The sequence below is a fragment of the Sciurus vulgaris genome (assembly GCF_902686455.1).
Source record: "Sciurus vulgaris genome assembly, chromosome: 1".
NCBI lineage: Eukaryota > Metazoa > Chordata > Mammalia > Rodentia > Sciuridae > Sciurus > Sciurus vulgaris.
This window is the reverse complement of record NC_136461.1, coordinates 5,753,773-5,779,653: the sequence shown is the minus strand read 5'-3', so window position 1 is coordinate 5,779,653 and position 25,881 is coordinate 5,753,773. Positions and strand designations below refer to the sequence as shown.

Below are 25,881 nucleotides of genomic sequence, written 5' to 3'. Positions count from 1 at the left end.
TGATTTATACAAATTCTGGTTTTAATAATTCTGGTTTAAGTTTTTTAGACATTCTTAATCTGATGTCCATATAGACTTCTGATTTCTGAGTTTGAGAGCATCTGTGAGCTTATTGTCATTGTTTGCAAAGTCTTACGTGTGTATACATTTTTCTGGAAAGAGGATTATTTGAGAGGAACAATATAGGGATGCGTATGTGCATTTTTTTTTTTTTTGCCATGAATATTAATCAGTATATTCCTACGGTGTTGAAAATAATGTAAAAGTCGAGGTTAAGAACTGCTATGGATGGGTCTGGGGTTGTGGCTCCGTGGTAGAATGCTTGCCTTATGTGTGTGGTACTGGGTTCGATTCTCAGCTCCACATATCATATCAATAAATGAATAAAATAAAGGTCTATCAATAACTGAAAAGCATATATATTTTTTATAAAAAAGAATTGCTGTGGAGTGGGTCACTTAGAACTTCAAATCAGCTAGCTGTTTGCTCAGAAAGTAAATGGACTGGGTGTTTTTTTAACTTTGTGCCCAGGTATTCTACTGTTCTTTTCTGATATTAGTGCTTTTCATATTGGGAATCAGTCCCACTTAATAATTAAAAATGAAAACTTATTATAAAATGCTGTCTTAGAAGTGCAGCTGATTATGTTTGTTACCTATTTGGTGCTTAGAAAGAACACTAATCTGGTTGCCTGTTTAGCCATGCAGGATTTTCAGATGCTGTGGGACTCTCTTTCATTATTTACTGTGGCAATTGACATCAAGTATGGCAAAATAACCTTGGGAAAAATGATGAGTCACACTGTAATTTATATCTGAGAATGATGAAAAGTGTTAATGTGACTGAATTTTGGGAAGAATTGCTAATATCAAAGCTGCAATTAATCCAACAAACCCAAATGAAAGATGATTACTAGCCATTGAATTCTAGCATAGCAAATCGTAAAGAATTCTTAGATACCCAGCTGTTCTACACTGCAGTAACCCACCGATGTTGACATTAGAGAACACACATCCTGCTTCCAGATTAGTTGGTTTCACCAGAGCAGCTGATTGTCATACCCTGCTCTCCCATAGAAGCCGACTGTCAGCTAATTTCTCTGAACGCTGCCTTTCCATTGGATTCATATCCTTTTTACCAAAGGGGGGCATTAAGTCACGTTTTCAGAACATGGATTTCAGCAATCCTATGCTTTTATTAACTGCTGTGATTGAAGCAGGTTTGTTTTTGTTTTTGTTTTTGTTTTTAACTGTGTGTCAGTGTAGCGTTTAATGATCCTGTCCAAGTTTCATTGAGCCGCCTTCTCTTTCAGGGCCATGCATTCATTGCCTTTTATCACTTACGGGCATTTTCAGGTCTTTCAACCCTGCCTTTTTGGGGTCTTTCCTACTGTTTGACTGAAAAAGTATCTAAACAGCTGTCTGTTTATTCTAGGCTTTGTAGGTTCTCCAGAATTACTTCTACTGACATAATTGCCAAAGACATTTCAGCTCACAGAATTAAGATTGCCTTTGGGTTGTTTTTTTTAAAGTACCAGGGATTGAACCCAGGGGCGCTGAACCACTGAGCCACTTCCCCAGCCCTTTTTATGTTTTATTTTGAGACAGGGTCTTGCTAAGTTGCTCCGAACCTCACTAAATTGTTGAAGCTGACTTTGAACTCATGATCCTCCTGCCTCAACCTCCCCAGTCGCTGGGATTACAGGGATATGCCACTGTGTCTGGTTAATTTTTTATTCTGAGACACAGTCTCACTCAGTTGTTGAGGGTCTTGCTGAGTTTCTGAGACTGGCCTTAAACTTGCAACCTACTGCCCCAGCCTCCAGAGTTGCTGGGATTGGAGACATGGCCACCATGCCTGGCTTATCTTGAAATTTTTAACATGACACTTACATAGATTTAAAAGCAGGTAGAATTCTTGAATCTCGAAAATAGAAATTTATATAAAAATGTAGCTTGACTAATTAGGATTAGTAAAAGCCCTTTGTGAAGACATTTCATAATATCCATGTTGCCTGTACTGGGAGCACAGGAAAGTCATTCAGGGCCATGGTTATATCAGATTTTGTAGGCCAAAGAACATACGCCTCACTCTTTCATGTGTTGATCAGTAAGAAAGGTTTTTGGCATAGCCCACCTCTTCTTTTGCCAGCAGACATTGCTGAATTATTTTAAGTTTCTAATTCCAACCACATTATGTTTTAATCGGTTTAGAAATAGTTGGCGATCAACTTCATCTGTATAATGTAAAAGTTAAGTATTTCTTAAAACAAATTTAGTTCCTGCTGCTAGCAGTATAGATCAGTTTAGATGATCACTTTATTTTCGTTACCCATTTAAAATAAGTTGAAAGAGTTAAATTGCCCTGTTTTTAAAAGGAGTGTCAGTAGGTTTTACTCATTGAAATTCTTTAGAGACAGTGTTAAAAGGAAGTCTGTGAAAAATGGTAGAAGAAATTTCCTGGGACAGTTTCACATTGATTCATTAAGATGACAAAGTGTCAGGTGTGTGGATGGCATGTACTGTTAAATTCCGAGTTTCACAGAATATCTTTACTGGGGCTTGAACCCAGGGCCACTCGACCACTGAACCACATCCCCAGCCCTTTTTTATTTTTTATTTAGAGACTGGGTCTCACTGAGTTGCTTAGGGCCTCATTAAGTTGCTGAGGCTGACTTTGAACTCTCAATCCTCATTTCTCAGCCTCCTGAGCCTCTGGGATTACAGTATGAAGGCCTGTCTTTGTACCTTCCCTCAGGTCAGGGAGGTGACTGAAAACCGTACATTTTACTGTTGACATAATGGTGCTGGTTTGAATTGTGCTGGCAACATTCACTGACTGAGTCTCAGTTTCACTTGTAAAACCAAAATAGGGATGCTGGAGTCAGGCCCAGGAATCCATCCATTTTCTTCCCTAATCTTTCCCAGAAGATTCTGATGGGCAGTGACTTTAGGGAATTGAGGTCTGCTCTTCACCCTGGGAACCCTTGTAAAAGCATTTCTGGTCTTGTTGTTTTTGTGGGATGTGGAGGTTCTAGGATTCCTTATGATTCTCGAGCCTAAGCATGTCAGGGACTCAAGAAAGAAATTATTATGTGGTACTCCTGTATTACTTAATTTCCTTCCTTACCCAGCACATAAGTTAGGTATAATCTGTGTACTTACAGCTCTAATATAGCTGTAAAAGGCAGTTCACTAATTAATTAAAAACCAAACTACAAAACTATGAAAGTCCTTCCAGACATGGGGGCACATACCTGTGATCCCATCGACTTGGAAGACTGAGGCAGGAGGATCGCAAGTTTAAAGAAGTGCGGCCCTAAGCAATTTAATGAGACCCTGTCTCTAAATAAATGAATGAATGAATGAATGAATGAATGAATGAATGAATAAATAAATTTGACTCACTGTTTAAGTGACCTTAGGTTCAGTCCTTGTTACCAAAATAACCAGAGCCCCCACCCAAAATGGCAAAACTATTAAAATCCTAATTACCAGCATTAATTCAGTAGGATTTATGGTGATGTTTTTCTGAAATAAAATCACCACATATGGCATAAATTTGTTCCTGATTGCTTCTAGTCCAAGTTCTTGAGAGTTGGGACAGCCTGTGGCATGTGTAGATCACTTGGTTTCTTATGATAACTCAGTTTTTCTTTCACTTCTCTGTATTTTTGTTATTGTCACTGAGAAACCTCTGTCAGTTTAAGTTCAGTTTCCCAGGAAGTGACTTTCCCAGGAAGTGACTGGCAAAATGTGCCAGTGGCAGGTTGGGTTCATCTTATTTATTTACTAGCGTTTGATAGTTACAGTAGTATTACTTAATTATTTAACTGTATGTAAATTTATTTAACATCAAAATCTTAAACTGTGTTAATGAAGTTGTAAAATATATCATCCAAAAAAATGAATGTTAAAAACATTAAGATACACACTTGAGAGAATTCAAATTATTTGATTCTAGCCCTGCATCAGCAAAATATAGCATTTAACGGGAGAAATCTTGGCCAGTACTAGCTAGAGGTAAGCTACTATTTTTATTTTTTAAAACACAACAACTGTTTTGTATCTCTCCACTGCCTTCCACCTGCCATAAAAAGGAAATGAGTGTGGAATCAGGAGTGTTCCTGACTGTAGTGTCAGTACATAGCTTAAGTTTAACTTTTTGCCTCAACTGTTAGGATTCCTGTGGGTTTATGTAGCTCATAAAACATAAACATTGTATATACATGCATATATCCTTTCCATTTAACATGAAACTTTTCTTATCTTGTTATTCTGTGTTTGCCTATGATGCTGATTTTTGGGCTTTTGAATTTTCCCTAGAGACAAGTGTACTGTGTACTTTTGTGGCGGAAGAGTGGTCGCCACAGGATCAGCTGCCCTTGGTTGCAGCCTCTAGACAGTGATCTTCTCTTTGATGCTTGATCAGAATGTAGGATGGACTGTGCTAGGTGCTGTGCGCCCTGTAGCAGTGCACAGTTTGGGTGGGAATGTGGAAGGACGTAAAGAGGCAACTGTAAATGCCTTTGGTGCCCCATGGTAGAGGATGTTTGTGTAGGGACCTTGGACATGAAGGCACTTTGGCTTAGAATCTAAATGATCCCAGGAGAATGAGAATAGCCTCTTAAGGCAGAGTGGGAGCAATTACAAGGTGAAAGTAGTGGAGTTTTAGGGTAGTGTGACAGGAGTGCAGAACATTCTGGGAGGAATGACAGCAGTTTGATATCGACTTGAATCAGAAAGCACACTAACTTATTTTCAGTCTGAATTCTTTTTAAAATATATTTTTCTAGGGCTAGGAATATAGCTCAGTTAGTAGAGGGCTTACCTTGCATGCACAAGACCCTGGGTTCAATCCCCAGCACCACAAACACACACTATATATTATTTATATATATATATATATATAAAATATTTATATTTTATATATATAAAAATACATATATATTATTTATATATATATGTATTTTTTTCTGGTAATTAAAAAGGTAGGAATAGTCATTGTAGTATGGCTAAATTTAATATTTGCTTAATTTTCCCTGAAGTTTGAGGGAATTTTCAATCTTGTATGTTGGAATTGAGAAATAGTGATTGATACTTACTGCTGGTTTTTCCTTTTGTTAGTAGTATTGTCTTGGATAGATTAAAAAATATCCACAGATGTCCAGGGATTGGCCTAATCACTGCTCTTGGAGGTATTAAGCAGATTTGTTAAAAAGATGGGAATCACAAAATATCTGGTACATTGTGAAAATTATTTGTAAGAAAAACAGCTGGCTAGTTGCCAGGCATGGTGGGCACACACCTGTAATCCCAGCAGCTCCAAAGGCTGAGGCAGGAGGATCGCAAGTTCAAGACCAGCCTCGGCAATTGAACAGGTCCCTAAGCAACTTAGACCCTCTCTCAAAAAAAAAAGGCGGCGAGTGGTGCCCTGGGGGATGTAGCTCAGTGGTAAAGTACTCCTGGGTTAAATCTCATTCCCCCCAAAAAGAAAAAGATCTGGCAAGTGATTATTGACAGATGTGTTTAATCTGTAGAACTTGAAATGCTGCTGTGGTTACTGTGGGTCGAGTAGGGAAGACATATCCATGAGACCAGGGATTTTCTAGAAATGGATAAAGAGTGACAAAGAATCTCAGGGTACAGTTTGAGAATTGTGTGGCAGGAAAGGCACTGTGATTAAATTCCCTGATGTTGTCACTGATCTGTAAGGCTGAAGATAGCACACTCCTGCTGCAAACAAGAATCAGTACCTTCTCCTTGATAGGCTAAATTATTAAAAAAAGAAGAAAGGGGGGAAAAAGCCCTTCTTACAGCATTTTATTATCTGGGATTTGCCCCAGCTGGTGACTTGTCTGAGGCATAGGGAGATTTGTGAGGCATTTTGTATTAAAATTTAGTCAGTAGGCTGGTGAATCCCTTTGGATAATTCCCTTTCATTTTACTGTGTTTTTGAATAGATTTGTAGTTTGCTTTTGCCTAAGTGGTTTTGGGGGGGCTTTTGTTTTGTTTTGAACTATTGGTTGGGCACGTGTACATTTTTTTTTTTTTTTTTTAAATTGTGTCTTTTCTTTGTTTTCTGTGTCTTTTAGCTGTGGTTACCTGGTTAGCAGATTGTTACAGTTCTTAGCAAATATTAAGTGCATTTGGCATATTATGTTAATCTAGCACATTGATTAACCTACACTAAGCCTTATATTCTTCCCTTATGAAGGAAATTATGTAAGAAGTTGGGTTGACTTTTGTTTGTTTTGTTTTTGTTTTTGTCTTTTGGTGGGTAGGTGTGGGGGTATTAACTTGTTAGATGGCTAGCAGGATTTCAGCCAAACATTGAAAAAGAAAAGCAGGGCTAGGGATGTAGCTCACAGGGAGAGCTTGCCCAGTGCAGGAGGCCCTGGGTTCCAGCCTCCACCCTTCTTCCCCACCAGAATAAAGATCTGGGTGGTGGGGGCTGGGGGGCAGAAGACTACCGTTGAGCTGTTTTGGTGCTGGCAGTGTAGCTGCCCACCAGCTGCAGAAGTTAGGTTGGAGGTCTTTTCTTGTGGAGCCATAGCTGAACTTCAAGCCAAGCACTGTGACACACACCTGTAGTCCCAGGGGCAGATGGAAAGAGCTGTGCAGCTTCGAGGAATGCAACCTCCATGCTCTGCTCCCTGATGTCGCATGTGCTGGAGGGCTGGGAATGCCCTTCCTGTCCTACCTGTCACCTGCTTCAAGCAGCCCTCTCTTCCTGCAGATAATCCTTTATGTATTATGTGCTGCCTTTCTGCCTGACTGTTCTTTCGTTGTGCTGCTTTTAAAGTATATTGTGAGTGAGTTGCTTCCTGTTTGCATTACCAGATTGGTTTTGGAATTTGAATGAATTTTGGTTGAATGAATAAGGGAAGGACACAGGCTGTGTAGTCTGTCTGAAGTGAAAGAGAAGCGGTCTTAGGAGGCTGGCCAGCTGTATACAGCCCCAGTGAGGAAGTCTAGAATACACAATTGTGTTCTGTCACAGTAATTTGAAGTGCACATCAAAAATATTCAGCTTGTTTTATTTAGCTGCCTTGAATGCACTTGAAATTTTTCTGAGCATGTTAACTTTATCTGAAAAACAATTAAAAGGGACAAATTACACTTTTATGTTTTGGGGAAGAAGACAGAAGGACTAAAACCTAGATAACCATTGTTCTGATTTCCTGTTTGAATCAAGCGACACCTGCCTTCTGTTTCTTAGGGAAAGTCAACCTCCATTGACTGGAACACCGCGCAGTTAGCTGAGCAGAGGAATAATAATTTTTCTGCAAGATGGCCCAGAAATCTGTCAGCAGAGTTGATCTTTATAAACAGAAAACTGGCTTAGTGGTGCACATCTGTAATCCCAGTAACTGGGGAGGCTGAAGCAGGAGGATTGCAAGTTGGAGACAGTCTCAGCAAATTAGTGAGATCCTATCTCAAAAGAAAAAGAACTGGGGATATAGCTCATTGGCAGAGCACCACCAGCTTCAATCCCTATTACCCACCCCCTTGCAAAATCTAGTAAAATTTTGGTTTAAAATGTTATTTGAAATTCCCTTGCATTTTTGCCCACATCAGCTTTGGTCTTGCAGTGTGCGTCCTTTCCTCTGTGCCATGGTTCTGACTCTGGAGAGAGAAGGCCTGTGCTGCAGATCTTATTCCTTCCCTGTGGCTGTAACCATAGGGCAGGGGTTTTTCTTTGTTACCTTGCAGGGTAAATTCCTTGCTCTCTAGATCTTCTACTTATGGAATCTTAACACACTGATTGTTATTCTCACTCAGTTCTCCAATCTTTTTTTGTCTTTTCCTCCCTTTGTCTCTGATTTGGCTTATTGTAGAGACCTGATTTAGTAAAGAGGCAACGTGAATTTCTTTGAAAATTCGAATGTCTCATTAGAGGTTAGTGTCAAAATAAGTTGTTAAATGCTTAAGCTCTTGCTGTTTTAACTACCAAGAGAAGCAGTGAACTTTTCCTTACTGGCTCATGCCATGGGCATCTGTTATGTTTAATAATGCTTTTGATCTTACGGATTGGTGAAGCTGAAATTTCTCTCAGGTCATAGGGGACTTAACTTGAGCACTGTCAGGTGTTCAGTATCAGCATTGTTTCCACTATGCCACAAATCCGTTAATCTGGAGAATTTATTTCCTTACTCAAACTGGGTTTTTCTCTAAGGAGAAATACCAGTGCCAGCCACTGGATTTGCCTCATATTTTGACTTGTGTCTGCACTTAGGTTGCACTTAGGTCAGCTTTTTTCTAGGCAAATCTTATCTCTCTTGAGCCCAGACTACATACACTAACCCATGGAGGTGCTTATGAGATAGAAGGCTTGTTCCTGCCAATTGTGGTGGCACATACCTATAATTTGGGAGACTGAGAGAGGAATATTGCAAATTCAAAGCCAACCTCAACAATTTAGTGAGGCCCTAAGCAACTTAATGAGACCCTGCCTCCCTGTCCTCTCAAATATATTTATACACACCGCACACATAAATAAATAAAAAGGACTGGGGATGTGGCCATGTGGCTTAGTGGTTAAGTACCCCTGAGTTCAATCCCTGGCAACCCCCCCCCCCCACCCTGTTCCACTGCTGCTACCAAAAAAGGGCTCCTGCTGGTTTCTAGAGGAGAGCCATCTTATTTTGTGCTATGGTTCAGCCAGCTGATTAGTAACGTTATTATTGACATATGGTTTTTGCACCAGGTGCAGAAAACTTTTCTATGAGGGGCTGGATAATACATGTTTTCATCTTTGTCTTTTCTTGGGTAATGATTCAACTTGGCCACAAATGATGCTCAAACACATGTGCATGACTGTGTGCTTGTCTTTCACCAAAACTTTATTTACAGAAGTAGATGCTGGCCCCTGACCCTTTGCTGGCCCTGAGCTAATATAAATGGTTGAGGGTTAGTCCCCTGCAGTAGGCTGTCCACAGCTTGCTTTCCTCCACTCTAACTCACACCCCTGCGGTATGGGGTGTGGTTTGCAGAATTAGTAGGGAATTAGGTGTTTTCCACCTGTATTATTTTGAGCTGGTGAATTCTTCTATGTCTATATCTACACCTATGCCTGCCTCAATCTCTACCCACCCCTCTTTACTTGTTTTTTATATAGTGAGGTAGCAGATGCAAGAACTCGTTCTCAGTAATGATCCCTGAGGATTTTATAGATATTAGGAGTAAATAGGCCTTTTCAGCTCACTTTTTCTTTGGAAATTAACTTGTATCTTCAGGGAAAATATGAAAGGTTAAATGCAAAATAAAATACATGAATAAAGTTGATGTCCTAATTTTTCTTATTTTTTTAAAAAAGTTGTAACAAAATATCAATGACAGCAGAAAATTTTAATAAGTATGACTTTTTTGTTTAATTTATTATTTAATAGATAAGTCTTGATATATGGGCAAATCTATTAGCATTTTTTTAGGTGAATTTAAATGTTTGATGCCCACAGAGGCAAAGGAAGTTTGCCCAAATAAGAGTTAATGGACAGTCACAGATGACATGGCTGATCCAAACCAGCAGCTTCTGAATAGCATACTTTTGATCTTAAGGGCATCATGAGAAGTGAGTGGGGATGTCTGCATGCCAGCAGCTCTTCATAACCGAAGGAGCAAGTGGTTTAGAATTCATCTGATAGTGGTTCTCAGAAATCTTATTTATGACAAGGGACAGTTACATAGTTCCTACATGCCATTATTCTCTAGATTGGTTTTTAGAAATATTCTTACTCCACTAACAGATTGTATCTATATCCAGTATTAGTGTTTCATATTTTATTCCAGACAAGAATTTGAGGGTTTGTGTGTGTCCTGAGCTAAGTTAATGTGGTGTGTTTTTCACTCATAGTTCAGTTGCTGTGTTGCTGACTGACATTACAAACTGTGCTCTGTGGAGTACTCTTGTAAATCCCAGCTACTTGGGAGGCTGAGGCAGGAGGATTGTGAGTTCAAGGCCAGTCTGGGCAACACAGCGAGATCCTGCCTTAAAAAAAGGAAAAAAAAAAAAAAAATAAAAATAAAAAAGGCTGAAATTCCTGGCTTGCTTTCTCCTTTTCAAATGCTTTGCTAGTATTGTAAAATGTGGTATAGTCTTGTTATAGCTGTTAAATCTGATCCTGTCTTCACTAGTTGACTGTGGCCTTCGTGTCGTTTGTTGAGTACAAATTCTAATCATTTATTTATATTGTACATGCGATCCTGATGGGGTGATTTCACCTCACTGAGGAGTGGGTCGTTCATGTGGAAAGTGTACCCAGCTGACTCCTGTTTTCCATTTCATACTGGCTAGCTGTGTCACTGAGACAGGCGATTTAGTCTTCTAGGACATTATTTCCATAGCTGTCAAATCAAGATAATATTCATCCTGCTTACTTCATGGGTTATTCTCACTTGAAAATAAAAAGCCGTGATACAGTGTTTTGAAAAATTTGCAGTGGTTTTCAAATGTATCTTTATCAGTTCTTAGGATTGGCCATGTGTAATACAATCCTAAGTCACAGTGGTTTAAGATAAATGTCTGTTCTCATAATAAAAGAAGCTTCATATCGTGGGAGAGTGACCATGGCCCTCAGGTGCTGGTGTCCTCAGGGCATGTTCTCCTCATATGCAGTGTGCTGAAGCTGTGGGGCCTTGTGAGTCATACCAAGGTTCACAGGCCCAGCTGTTTGCAGCCACTGTGAGAGAAGTGCAGAAGTGAAGAGGAATTGTTCTGAAACTTGTTGTTTGATAATCCCCAATATCTTAATTGTATTTTATAAAAATATTGCTATGTCGTAGATTAGGGGACATTGGTCCTTCATTCACCACAGTCAGGCTGCTGAAGATAGCAGCACACAGGTAGGAGCTAGGTGGGCCTGTTGCTGAGCTTCCCAGTAGCTCTGTTCAACAGCTCTGATTTACATAGCTCCTCCATCTTCAGGGTAGGCTGTGCTCTGGCAATGTAGGGGCTCTATTTTGGGGGGAATGGGAGTTGAGTAGGCAGTGAACAGTCTGTTAGACACGTCTGAAACCAGCAGCATCATTCAGCACGCAACCAGATCCACAAATGCAGCCCAGCTCCTGAGTAGTAATGACTTCAGGGGTCACAGCCATTGCTGGGGACTGGAAGAACGCTGCTTATCTCACATGGAAAAACATACTAAGAGTATCCAAAACCAGTAGAAGTAGATAAGAGATCATATGGCTATTGTTTGTAGAGGTGAGCATTTTTAACAGATGTGGCATGTATGTTTTAATAACTTAGATCTAAACTTGTGAATTGAATTATCATTCATCTCTTGAACTAACATGGATTATCTTTGTGCAAATATGATTAAGTCTGATTCTCCTATATAAGATGAGGGAAGATGATTTTTTAAAAAGTACCTTTTCATTGGTTTGAAACTGGCATGAGCCTCTTCTTCTTCTTTTTTTAAATACCATGGATTAAACCCAGGGGAGCTTCACCACTGAACCACATCCCCAGCCCTTTTTGTATTTTATTTTTAAGACAGGGTCTCACTAGGTTATTGAGGACCTTGCTTAGTTGCTGAGGCTGACTTTAAACTTGTGGCCCTTCTGCTTCAGCCTCCTGAGTCTCTGGAATTGCAGGCGTGTGCCTTGACGCCTGGCTTGGTCCTAGCCTCCTGTAATCTTGCATTAAATGCATATAGGTTGAAAATCTAGGGATGATTTTTAAAACAATCTTATAAGAATGAAGTGGCTTGTGATTTAGTTGAATTATTTCTTTGTCCATTTTCATTGAGCAGGAAGGTACTGTAACATGTCTTTACTCTAAATGTAAGACGTGGGGGATTAGCATTGCAATGTTTTTCCAGATATAAAAATTGTCTCTCTCCAATATGTTAAATCAGAATTTATTAAATCCTCACATTGTGTAGTATTTGGTACTGGGCACCTTAAAGGGATGGGTAAAAAAAGAATGCTGACTCTAAGAGAAGATCTAAATTCTTACCCTCAGCAGTGCAAACGTTTGGGAGATGCAGACCCAAGTAGACATCCTTAGAGTAGCGAGAGCATGCCATGGCAGGTATGCATGCTGGACAGTGCAGTGTATCAGTTGGTAATGGTAAGCGGAGAATTTGTGGGGATGAGTTTGGAGTTGGCTTAGACAGATGCGGAGCAGTGGAAGGAAAAAGAAAGTGAGCTCTAGGTGGAGAAACTTACTCCTGTGCTTGTAGTTCACAGTGGTGCTTGTCCTCTGCAGTTACCATCATAGGGATAATTTTTAGTCATAGTGACTAGATTTGGAGTAGGGGAAGATTGTATGGGAGGTGCCCATTAACAGACTTAAGTAAGCAGTTTTGCACTGAAAATAGGTGATGCTTGGATTTTTATCTAAAGGCCTAAACTGCCATTTTTGTTTTTACTGCCACTCAGCAAAGTCAGTGCTGGTTGCTTTGCATTCACTGTCAGTAAGAGAACCAATGGTGGTCAGTGGCCTCTAAGAGGGTCAAGGCTCTTCTTGCTCTCAGACCATCTTTTCTTGACCACTTGGCATGTTAAATGTGTTTTTCCTTTTTTTTTTTTTTTTTTTAATCCTAAAAAATCCTCTTTATCACTAGGTTATTCAGAGGGAAAAAAATGTAACTTTGTCTGCCAACACAGGTGACTTGATGTTTACCTCATTGCCTTTTGGAGGTTGGAACAAGGCAGTGAATCTGATGACAGAGCCACAGAAAATTGGTAGCTCTCCCTCCAGAGTCTCAGTTGAAAGAGGTTCACTGGCTTTCTTCCATATAGTGAACCTTGTGAAGGTTATGCTCAGACCGGCATCTGAAATGACCAAATCACCCTCAGTTGCTCTGTGTGCTAACGGAACCAGACAGTTGAGTCAGGGCAGTTTGTAGACTCTTTCCATTCAGCAGTTCTTCAACTGTTTCTAGAAAAAGAAACTGCCAGAGGATTTTGGATGAACCCAGGTATTGTGGTCTCTCTGAGGGAAGCAGCCACTATGAATCAGCAAAACCTGCAAAAATGGGAGGGAAGTCAAATAACCCTACAGTTTGAGTGAAGGAAATGCAATTCGAGGACTAGATTTTCCAGAATGACAAATTGAGACTTGGTTTACCCTGGTGCTGAGAAGCATTCCTTCCCTACTTCCTATGAGTGAACTCATTAAGATTTTTAAAACTCCAGGTTCCACATTGGAAAGCTTAAAGCATAGTTTGTGTACTTTTCCCAGCAGCATATATACCAGAATAATACCAAATCAACTGGCTCAACCCTTGAGTGAACTTGACCTGTGGGCTTCAAAGAGGAACATTTCCCTTTCGGTCCTCAGGACATGTCTGATCTTCTGCTTGATTCTGAAGTTTTATAAAATTTGTTCTGTGAGTTAATTTACTCCTCCCTCCAATGGAACTTGAACCTCTTGAGGGAGAAAACTATTTTAAATGTTTCTGACATTCTCTGTGGGTCGCAAGTCATCTTAGATTTTGTTCAGTTATTATGTGTTACTGGTTTGCTTTTCTTTTTTTGGTGTTTTATTTCCCCCCCCCTCCCTTTTCCTTTTCTTTTTGGTGCTGGGTTTTGAACCCAGGGCTTTGAACATGCTGCAGTGCACTCTACCTTTGAGCTACAACCCCATCCCTTCTTTGTTGTTTTTATGGGACTGATAACCATCGAAAATCATCTTATTGGCAGATTCGTTTACTTGGTCTGTCTTACCAAACCTGCAGCTGGATTGAGCCCACAATTGGCAGCAATAGCAAGGTTCCAAGAAGGAATTGACCCAAACCATTTTAAATTAGGGCCAGTTGGATTTCAGAGAAAGAGTCAGTAAACCCCAGGGTGATCAGGCCCAAGCATTTTTTTGGCAGATATGCAGAGGATCTTAGGGCAGTACTGTCTTCACAGTAGAAATAATGAGTACTTCTAAACATATTGGATGGATTTCAGTTAATTTTTGTAATTCCTCTGTGTGTGGGTAAGGGTGTGTGCGCATGCACACATACTTGCTCCCGTGTTTATGGTTCTGGGCATCAAATCTTGGGCACTGTACTGCTGAGCTATGTCCCTAGACCTTTTTTAATTTTTATTTTTATTTTGAGACAGGGTCTAGCTGAGTTTTCCAGACTGGCATCAAATTTGTCATCCTCTGGCACCCAGCTAATTTTTGTGATTCTTAACCTTTACAGATGCCGTGTTGTCCTGCCGTTGGTCAGCCTTTGTAGGTCGGGTCTTTTTTTGGTGGGGAGGTGTGTGTGTGCTGGAGATTGAATTCAGGGACACTGGACCACTGGGCCATCCCCAGCCCTAGTTTTTTTGTTTTTTGTTTTTAATTTTAATTTTATTTAGAGACAGAGTCACACTGAATTGCTTAGCACTTTGCTTTTGTTGAGGCTGAGTTTGAACTCGCTGTCCTCCTGTCTCAGCCTCCCAGGCCGCTGGGATCACAGGTGTGCATCACTGTGCCTGGCTGTACGTTGGCTCTTGAGTCCTTTTGATATGATTCTGGAATCTCTGATTGTTTCCTTGTAGTGTTTGTCCAGATGTTGCATCTTCATGTGTATTTCCTGCATCAGACTGAAAATCTGCATTTCCTGCAGAACGTCTGGGAAGTGATATTTACAGAGCATGATCTAGGACATTTGGGACTTATTTTTGCTGGGTTGTTTATTATTTCTAAGCTTTTTGATTTATATATTGATAATTTGAAAATGTTTCTATAATATCAGTGGGCAAGGCTGAGAAATATACACCTTACTAGTCATAATCATATTTCTTATTGAAATCCAGGATCACTGAATTTTTTTTTAACTTCAACTGTATTCCACCTGTTTCTTCTTTCACTCAGACTCATGGTTCTCAAGGACACTAGAAAGTGACAAAATTGAATATCTTTTATTTCTATAGTCTTTATCTCATGTGCCCATATAATGGTTTCTGAGTAATAATACTAGTGCTACCATCATTTATGATTTCTGAAAACAGTAGAAGGAGGAAAAATTTCAGCTTGCACTCTCCTTATTTTCTCCCTGTTTTAAATGACAGTTGTATGTCTGTGTTTTCAGAGTATATACCATACTCTGTCCTTTTTATTTTATTTTAGGTACTGGGGATTGAACCCAGGGACACGTAGCCAGTAAGCCACATCTCTAGCACTTTTTATGTTATTTTTAAAAAACATTTATGTATGTATGTGTGTGGGGCTGAGGGTCAAAGAACCAGTGCCCCATACATGCTAGGGAAGTGCTTTACCACTGAACTACAACCCCAGCCCCCTTGTTATTTTAAATTTTGAGACAGGGTCTCACTGAGTTGCTTAGGTCCTTGCTAAGGCACTGAGGCTGACTTTGAACTCAGAATCTTCCTGCTTCAGCTTCCCAGACTGCTGGGATTACAGGTGTGTGCCACTGCCCAGTGAGTGCGCTCACCTTTTATTTTATTTACTTATTTTTATGTGGTGCTGAGGATCGAACCCTGTGCCTCATGTGTGCTCTGCCACTGAGCCACAAGCCCAGCCCCTTTTTGGTCACTTTTTGAATCCTTTTAATACTTTATATTTCTTTTGGGTGTTTAAAATTTTCTTCTTTTTACCTTGGTTTTCTTAGGGCTCTGTTAGCTATGCTTTTTCACCGTCCCCACCCACGCCGTTTAGCTTGCATTTCTAAAGTGACTTTTGTCTGTTGCTTCATTTCTGAGTTTTCCTGTTTGATTTATGTTGCTCTCTAAGTTTTGGTATCATTTATTTGATAACATCTTTGGTTTGTTTTGAAATTGTAGAATTTAGTTTTGTTTCAGGAATATGTGTGTGTTTAGTTTTTGCTGTGCTTTTTTTCTTTCCAGGGGTGTTATTCTGCCCTTTGTTCTTTTTTCCTAATAGTAACAGTATTTGAAGTTTAACCTCCACATTTTTCTTTTGCTTATATTTATGTGAATTTAATTTTCCTGAACTTTCAGAAGGAGATGTGGTTCACAGTAGTTTTTTCTTTTACCTTCCCAAAACTTTCCTATTGTTTTCATGATGTGTTAAAATTTTGACTTATTGTCTGTAATTTTCCAACTATGTTCCTCTCGTTCTCTTTTCATTTGGATCTTCTTTTTCCTTTAATCTCTTTTTCCCATTTTGTGGAACTTATATTCCATTATCTATAGTTTCTCCTCTAGTGAGTGCCTGTTCTGGCAGGGAGGTCTGGTGGGCCAGTTTTTGAGTTCACAAGGGGTAAGCTACTCCAGCCTCTCCAGCCTGACCCCGTCTCTATATGCTAACCTCTTGGTGCCTGTAGCCTTCGGCATTAGCCCAGGTCCTTGCCTGGTACCTGTTTGGGGATTCACCTCCTCCCCAGTGAGGTCTTCTGTTCCCATGTAGATGCTTAGACCCATAGGCCTGTAGCTGTTGGTAGTTTATGCTTTCCCGTCTGTATTTTGAGATTGTGAAAGTAACATGGTATCTAAAGGGGTCTGTTTTGACCCTCTAGTTGCCTTTATGTTACCTGAGGATTCAGGAATGTCCATCAACTATGCTGGCATGTGCCATCCTTCCAGATGCCATTATAGTAAGCTCTGGTCCACCAATGCTAATTATTAAATCCTGAGCTGCTGTTTGTCATGGCTGCCATTATTCCAGCATAAACCATGCAGTTCTAGGGACTGGGGAAGTTGGTATCAAAGGCACATCCAGACAAAGGAACATTTTATCTCTATCACTGGCCTTTGTTCCCTAATCCCATCTGGTCCAGCCTATGTCAGAGACACAAACATTTGATATTTTCTAAAATAGTTTTTTAGGCCAGATTTAGATTCTTACAAGAGACCTCCCTGGTCCCATCTTACACAGATGCCCTGTGAAATGTTACTGTTGGTGTTAAGAGTCTACATTTTCCACACCACCACCAGCCCATTGCCTGTGTCAGGTTTGAGTCTTCCTTATCTGTTAAGAGCATATCTGTTAAAAGGTAGCTTAAAACACGTTCACTTTTCAGGAAAACGTCGCTTCCAGCCAAAGGAGCAACTGAGTTGGTGGGTAGACTTGGATATTTGAGGACATGCATTACTCTGTACTGGTTCTGTTGCATACATTTATCTGGTGTAATAAGCCCACAGACAATTACAGCTGAAATTTTACATATTACAGATGTAAACATACCTCTTTTAGGTGTCATGACAGTTTCAGTGTATGGCATACATACGTACTAAATATAAGTATTTATGAAATGTAGCTGCATACTTCAACTGGAAAAAAAATCTCAATGTATAACTATTGGGTCAGTGTTACTGCTTATTTTACTTAAATATAAAGTATTGCCATAGGAAATGATACTTTCCGATATTGGTAATACCAATATAAAGTAAGAATAAAATGCTAATGATTCTATGCACTAAGACATACCCTTTATTTATTGAATGCAAAGTTTAATTAACCTACACATAATTATCAAGTTATTTGCAATGGGAAAAGGAAAATTCTTTCAACAAATGTTTTCTAACAACTGGATATCCATTTGGAAAAAACAAAAAACAACCCTACCTTGTGTCATACATAAAAATTAATTTAAGATGCATCATTGATCTAAACATAAACTAGAAACTATAAAGCTCCAAGAAGAAAACAGGGGAACATTTTACAGTCTTGATGTAGACAGTTATGAAAATTAATAATAGGGAAGCCTTGGATTGAGACACAGTGCATGTGTCTGAGAAGTGAATCTAGAAGACATAAAAATAAACCTGAACCAACAGAACTATTAAAAGTCAATAATAAGGCCACATCAGTTTTAAGAAATGGACAGAGTTAAGCAGAGATATGACTGGCGGATAAACACATGAAAAAGTGCTAAGAACCAGTAGTCCTCAGGAAAATGCAAGGTAAAGTGAATTAATTAAGAGTGGCTAAACAGAAAAGCCTGGTAACCTGGAGTGCTGGCAAGGATGTCATCATGTACAAGAGAATCTCTTAGGTTCTTGTGGGAAGGAAAATAGTACAGACACAGCAACAGTATGACAGTTTCTTAATCGTTAAATGTTTATCTCCCTCTGATTAATCTGTGAGAGAAATGAGAATCGTCACTTCCTGTAGGTGAGTTGGGAGTTAGCTGGGAACTCTCTGGTGTGGTAGAAATGTTTTGGATTGGATTACAAAAGGTATATGACTTTATAAGAAACAGAACAGCGTATCTAAAATTTCCACATTTCACTTGTAAATGATTACAAATTTCAAAATCCAATGCGGATTAGATAACCTTTAATGTATTTTTGCAGGTGTAAATTTTACAATGCTGTTCCATTAAATTTCAGTTTTTAGATTTGGTTCAAAGCTTAATTGAATGTATGTTTCAATTTTATTACACAATGCTTTAGAGTAGAACTGTAATCAAAGGTTTTACATTTGCTCTTTCTTGCTGTCTAGCAGGCATTACTATAGCCCATGTGACGAGTTCCCATAAACATGCACTGGTTATATGATAAATGTAACTAAAGGTTATATGGTTGTACTATGAACTATTCAGGTCACTCCAATCAATGAAGGCTTTTTCTAGATGTATAAGATATCTTAATAATAGCTTGTGGTAATGAAAGTCTTTTTTCATGAAAGTTTGCCTTCATTTTTCCACTGTGGACTATTTAATTAGGATCCTGTGATGAGATGATAAATATCAAAGAGAAGATCATGCCCTGGGTTCCATTCCCAGCAGCAACCCCACCCCCCCTTTTTTGGGGGGGGGATCCTTCCATTTTACTATTTATATTTGGATGTGTTTTTATGGCACTGGATCAAACTCAGGGCCTTGTGCATGTTAGGCAAGCACTTAACCACTGAACTATGTTCTCAACCGGATATTTGGTTAGTTTTCAAATACCCTTTGTCCTATTTTATGATAGAGGAACCTCTAGAAATACTGGCTATTACATATGCAAACTAGTTTGAATTACCTCTGTGTCCTGTTTTTTATGTCTTAGCTATTTTGTTAATGTTTATATAAAAAAACTCGCTGGAATATGAAATGCAGCTTATTCTTTCTTGGGGTGGTGGAGTACTGGAGATTGAATCCAGGGGTGCTCTACCCCCCTTTTATTTATTTTGAGACAGGGTCTCCCGAAGTTGTTGAGACTGGCCTTGAACTTCTGATCCCTCTGCCTCAGCCTTCTGAGTGACTGGATTTATAGGCGTGTGCCACTGAACTTGGCAAACAGCTTATTCTTAAATGTTTATTTACTATATAGTTCATTCTTTTAACATGTTCTTTTTGTAGGAAGGAGATAGAATATGATAATCTAGAAAATAGTATGATTTCCCCAGTGTTAGTTGGGAGGGCTTTATTTTTCACCGAGAGCTCTGCGTTCGTGCTGGTAGTATACCATACATTTTCTTTGGGCACTCACAGAAAGGCACTCGTAGAGAGTTCATTTAGTCACTGGGCGTGGAGTTTGTTCAGGTACATTATTAAGAAAATGGTGTTGGTGGTGTTTACTTTGCTAATAAGTTCATAGTTAGGAACTGTTTTATTTCTTGCTCCTCCCTCAGGTAAAGTACAGGAGAAATGGGGCCAGATTCACTCTGTGCGTGCGTGCGTGCGTGCGTGCGTGCGTGCGTGCGTGCGTGCGTGCGTGTGTGCGTGTGTGTGTTTTATTTGTTCTGTTTTCTTTCACTTTGTGGTGCTGGGGATGGAACCCCGGGCTTCACATTTGTCAGGCAAGCGCTCTACCACTGAATCACATCCCTAGTCTGAGGCCAGATTTTTTTTAAATGAATGCTTTACCGCTGAGATACAGCTACATCCCCCAACCCTTTTAAAATTATTATTATTTTGAGACAGAGTTTCACTCAGTTGGGCCGCACAGTCAGTCCTCCTGCCTTAACCTCCCAAGTTGTTGGGACTATAGGTAAATCAGCCAGCATACCCAGCTAGGGCCAGGTTTTTAAAGACAAAGAAGTTTTTCTGTGTAAAGCTTTCAGATTCATTAGATTTTAAGATAAAATGATATTTTTATGAATCCTTATGAAAAGTATGATCCTTTATATATTCGTTTTCTTGAAATGTGTTTCACCTTTCTTACTGAATTTGTGCCTCTTCACTTCTGTATGATATAAAAATATATCAAGATATAGACTACACTTTTGAATATTGTCAGTGGACTAAATAAAAATATGGGTTCTGTTTGCAGCACTTTTGGGAAAGGGGACTAAGAAGACATTAATTTTCTGTTTATAATGAGTGATGCTGGTTCTTGTTTTTTACCTCTTAAACAGAGCCACAATAATGAATTTTTTTTAATAATGGCTGAATCTGACTTGGTGATAATGGTAAACAGATTTACAAATAATACTTACAAACAGAACTCATAAAATTGAATCCTTCCTTTAGAAGTTGTGATTTTTTAAAGTTATTGGTTATTAAAAACTTTGTTGGCGCCCATATATGTTAATGAATTGCCTAGGCGGTAATCTACTTTTGTTATGAATTGTTGAAAGTGTAACATTCAAAAATTTTCCCCTTGCTTGTGTGCTATTAAAAAGAAGTGGATGAGGATCTGACTGTAGTTAATATGTAGAGGCATCAGACTATCACTAGGGTAGGGCCAGGTGAGAGTTAGGGCAACTTAGTGTTTGTTGTTTGAGGAGGTTATAGCAGTTTATTTTAATTTTAATTTTTTACTTTTTGGTACTGGAGTTTGAACCCAGTGATGCTTTACTACTTTAGCCACATCCCCAGCTCTTTTTTGTTTTGTTTTGTTTTGAGATGGGTCTCCCTAAGTTGCTAAGGCTAGTCTTGAATTTTCTATCCTCCTGCCTTAACCTCCCGACTTGGTGGGATTACAGATGTGCACCACCATGTCTGCCTGGGTTATATCACATTTTTATTGTATTTCTTTTTGCCAGTCACTCACTCATTCCTTTTAGTTAAGTGTCTATTATGAGCAAGACATTGTTTTCACTCCTGGGAATAGCTAGGAACAAAACCAATGATTAATGCTGTACTTGTTGATTTTAGGTTCTCTTAGGCTGCCGGGTAAAGATACAGACAGGAAAGGCTACACCAGGTATGGTGCTTCTTAAACTGGGAGCTTTGGAATGGTCTGTCAGCCTGAGCCCTGGTTTAAATGGCACGTATAAGAGAGAGAGAGAGAGAGAGAGAGAGAGAAATCTGAGAGAGGAGAGGAGAGGTTAGGAACCTTTGTTCTGTAGCCCGACTTGAAATGTAGTTACTGGATATTGATTTCTATGTAAATGCAAAGAGGCATTAGGCTCTATAAATTCCCTAGTTAGTTGATTCCACTGTAACCTCTGTTGTTTGATCAGATTAAATTGGGGGGGGGCTTATTTCATTTTCTGTTCCAATAATTACTGCCAATTAGAACTCTGACAATTTCTCTTGTTAGCCTATCTGACATAACATGGATGGTGGAGCTGGAAAATTATTTCCTAGAGCAATTCCCTCTATAGTTATTTCCACCATCTAGTTACAGAATATGGTAGTATTGTTCACAGGTAAATGGGGGCTCTATTACACGTTAATTGCCAGCGATCCGCTATTAAAGTTTTCTTTTGACAGTGAAAGCTTTTCTGAACACACAGGGTTAGGGATGTGATCTTAACTCTTTGTTTTAAAGATCATCAGTTGATGGAAGTAGGCAGAGTCTAAATATGTGTTTCTACAAACTGTGAGATTTAGTTTGCAATAAACCTTGTAACTCTGAATGAATAACGTGGGTGCAGAAAGCAGAGCTTTGTGTTTGATGTCAGCTTTGACTTTAGGACTCCAAGTAAGGACTTAAGAAAGATTTCTTTGTTCATAAGAACTGAGAAATTAATAGATCTTCCAGATGGAGGGCTCCCTAATTTCTGAGGAAGTAACTTGCCAAAAAACAGGGACTCTTTAGGGACAAGAATTTAATTCTTTGTTAGTAAATTTGACAAAAGGTTCCCCCCCCCCTTTTTTTTTGTCACGTATTTATTTTTCCTATAAAGGATCTTTTGCTGTTTTGTATTGTAACACAAGGGGCAGATGTCTCTGGCTTTAAGCTAAGCTTTGCAGCATGTATGTCTTTTGAATGTTTCTTTCAACTTGGGCAGCTCTCTTTCTTAAAAGGCCAACCCCTTTAGTGAGATATTCTGGGAAAGAGGACCCCTTGATATTTGAAAGGTGAGAAATCCATTTAAATCACATGATGACTTCTAACAGCCCCACTGCTGGGTTTGCTTGTTTTAATGTAAGTGATAGACACTTTGCTGCAGTTCAGTAATTGGATGTGAGTTCTGTAATATAAGTGACATTTCATGGCAAATGTGAGGACCCTGTGGATGGCACTCATTTTTGGTATCGCCTGCCCTTAATTATCAGAACATATATTCAAAGATTAGGGATGCATTTGTAATGTCTTTAGTTGTTAGGTGACTTTGGTTATTGTGCATGATTTACACTGCCAGTGTGTGCAGTGCAGCAATAGAAATGCTAATAAGGCTGCATGTAAAGAGGGCCCCCATCAATACCTTGTCAGCAGTTTGCTGCCAAGTAGTCTTCTTGGAAAGACATAATCTGTAATCAAAGAGGAGTTTGTGGAAATAGCAAACAGATAGAAAATGTTATGATAAAAAGTAGTGTTTATTGCTTGCTTTCACCTGGCTTCACTTATACTGTATTAATGACTTTCTTCCTCCCTTTTTAAATGCGCACTGCCTCAGTGGTATATAACAGTGTGGGTGGGATTTGGTTATTAATACTGTTTTCATTTCAGGACTTGTTTATAAGGTTGCATTGAGTGGAACATCTTAGGATTAGTACAAGACTCTAAGATTCCATATTTAAATGCTTTGTGTGTCTTTACATTTAGAAACACTGAGCATTTTTGATGCAAGGGGTCTGTGTAAGGATGGTGTGATGTGAATGGGGGGTTAGAGTATGTGACTTTTTCCTGCAAGTAGCTGAGAATGTGTGACTGCTCTATATTTTAAAAGCTATAGGAGCTTTTAAGTGTAAAAAATTGTTCACCACACCGTTGGCACAGACAACTGTAATTATTTAGACTTGTTCCTGGTTAGTTGTATGTATGATGGGTATTGGTTTTGACTCTCTTAGACATAGTCCATCATCCCCTGGAAGGCTACCTATGTGAAAAAGAAACAGTGGAAACACAGAGGTGGAAAGAGGGTCGGGGAAAACATGGGTGCCAAGGCTTGTGACGCAAAACAACCTGGGTTTGTTTTTTGTGTAATTGTTTTCAAATAGGTAGTAGTACATCTATTCACGTGATTTAGTAACCAAGTGTATTAGACGGTATACTGACAAATCAGGCTCCCATTCTCGAACTTTTATTTGCCTAAATTCTTCTTTTTCAAACCTCTCCCAACATAGGGAATCATTGTTAATACATTCATATGTTTCATTTAGAGTGACTCTACGCGTAAGTAAATATTTTCAAAAGCTATCAAAATAGGCACACTGTTCTGCAGCTGGCACTAAGAAATGTATATTGTAGATTGCCCTGAGTGTATAGAACATTTCCTTCTCCTCTTACCCGTTCTCTTTAAAAATATACAACTGCATGGTATTCTGTCATATAGATGTTTTGTAGTTTAAACAAACTATTTAAATAATTAGTCTCCTATTAATCCAAATTAGATTTGCTGCAGTGAATAAATTTATTTATTGTTTTGTATATGAGCAAATATGTGATATTGCTAGGGAAACAGGTAAATATATTTCTGATTTTTATAGGTATTGCCCTGTTGCCCTCTCTAAGGCATTTGTGCCAGTTTATATTTCTATAAAGTTATGAGAATCTGTTTATCCAAAACTTGACTGGAAGTCTGTCCGCTTTGTTATTTGCCGATCTGAACACTACATTCTTTGTGTAATTTTAATTTGCATTTTTCTCATTATGGTTTTACTTTGCATGTTTTAAATTTGACCAATTTATTTAGAACCGTTTTGGCATAAGGTATAATAAAATATGAATATCACTTTTTTTCCCCTTATTTGATTTCCCAGTAATCTCGGTGGAATTTATTTAATACTTCAGCTTCTCTCACTGTTTTGATGGCTATCTTTCTTATAGACTAAATTCCTGAAGGTAATTTTTAAACTGACAGTAGCGTGCATTTATCCTTAAAATTACGTGTTACACATCTTCCCAGCTTTAAGTCTGAATACTTGTCACAATGATTTTTAGTGTCTGTGCTTATTATGCATGTTTATAATTGGCACTAGAGTTTATTTCCTCAGTCTTTTATCTGACCAGCCCCAAACTTACAGAAAACTGGAAGTTCGGTAAAAGAACCTTTTTTCCCCTATCACTTGAGAAGAAGTGGCAAAATAATGCCCCATTGCTCTTGATACTTGAGTATGTATTTTTTTTTTTTTTTTTTAACAAACTAATGTTTTATTATTACTTAAGGATTGCTCGCCTGCAGTCCTGGCTCTGTGGGAAGCTGAGGCATAAGATCACAAGTTTGAGGCCAGCATCAGCCTGTAGCTCACTGGTAGAGCACCCTTCAGTTCAATTCTTTGTATCACCCCTCCTCCCCTGAGCCCCACCCCCCAAAAAAAAATGTTTGGTATATGGTTATATCTTTTCTTTCTTTTTCTTTTTCTTTTTCTTTTTCTTTTTTTCTTTTTCTTTTTCTTTTTCTTTTTCTTTTTCTTTAGTACTGGGGATTGAACTCAGGGCACTTAACCACTGAACCTCATCCCCAGCCCTGTTTTGTATTTTATTTAGAGACAGGATCTCACTGAGTTGCTTAGGACTTCGCTGTTGACTGAGGCTGACTTTGAACTCCCAATCCTCCTGCCCTGGCCTCCTGAGCTGCTGGGATTACAGCGCCTGTCTGGTTATATCATTTTTATGTTTCTAAATGTCAAATATTTTATAATAAGTAATTTTAAAGAAAAATAATAAAAATCAAGAAAGAAGGTTGTGTTAGTGGTGTACTTGAGTGGCACACGAAGCCCTGGGTTGGATCCCAGCACTGCCAAAGAAAGAAAGGAATGGAGGTTGGAAGGAAAGAAAGGAAGAAATGAAAGTAGAAGGTAGAAGAACTGGGAGTTTTCATAAGCAAGCTCAGCCTTGGCTGACAGAATGAGCAAGAAACACATTTGAGTTTCTTCATTGTTTCTGGAGGAGGGAGGTAGGTGTTGAAGTTTGCCATTTACTTATTCCCTTCTCTGTATGAAGCAGCCAAGTCGCAGTACGTGTTTTGATGCTTATTAGAAGACCACTAATTTTAAGGAAAATAATAACCAAAGGGATTAAATATCAATGTAAATAGATGTTACTTGCCTAGGGTATGTGGTTAATAAATGGGAGATTTCACTGCTCGGAACTTTTTTTGGAAGCACCTAACATTTATGACTTGTGCGGGGGGTGGCTTTTGAGGGATTGGGAAAGGGTCTATTCCTCTCAGAATGCAGTCTTAGGGCTTCCTCATCAGCCCTGGTGACCATCTGCATATGTGGTAGATGTTTGGTAAATATTGATTACATGATTTGAGAAAAGAGTACCTTAAAACTAATTTGAAATTATTGTTCATTTATTTTCATTAGTGTTATTATTATTTTTATCCATATTCTGGGAATTTCAAGAGATCATATTGCTTCTTGACCCAGAAATTTGACCTAATAAAATAATTTGATTTTTCTTCTCTGTGGTACTCTCTAGCAGTAGACAGAAGTGTCACAGCTTGCTTATATTTTTGAGGGGAGGGTGTAGGGTGTCCAAATTCTTAGTGTATTGAAATGAGGAAGGCATTAAGATTAGAATGTTATCTTTCTAATTGTCTCTGGAGCCCCCGCCTTTTTAGCTTGATTCTAAAATCTGTCTCTTTGTGGTAATGGAAATGTTTCCTACCTTGATTGTAGTGGTTATTGCACAACTTGTATACATTTGTCAATACTAATTGAAATAATGTGTGAATTAATTATATTGTGGTTCAATT

At 38.9% G+C, this 25,881-nt stretch overlaps 1 protein-coding gene across 6 annotated transcripts in view; it reads left to right on the top strand.

Annotated features, from left to right (window-relative positions):
* Positions 1-25,881, top strand: part of RERE (arginine-glutamic acid dipeptide repeats) — a 404,253-nt gene that overhangs the window by 192,840 nt on the left and 185,532 nt on the right. The window lies entirely within an intron of this gene.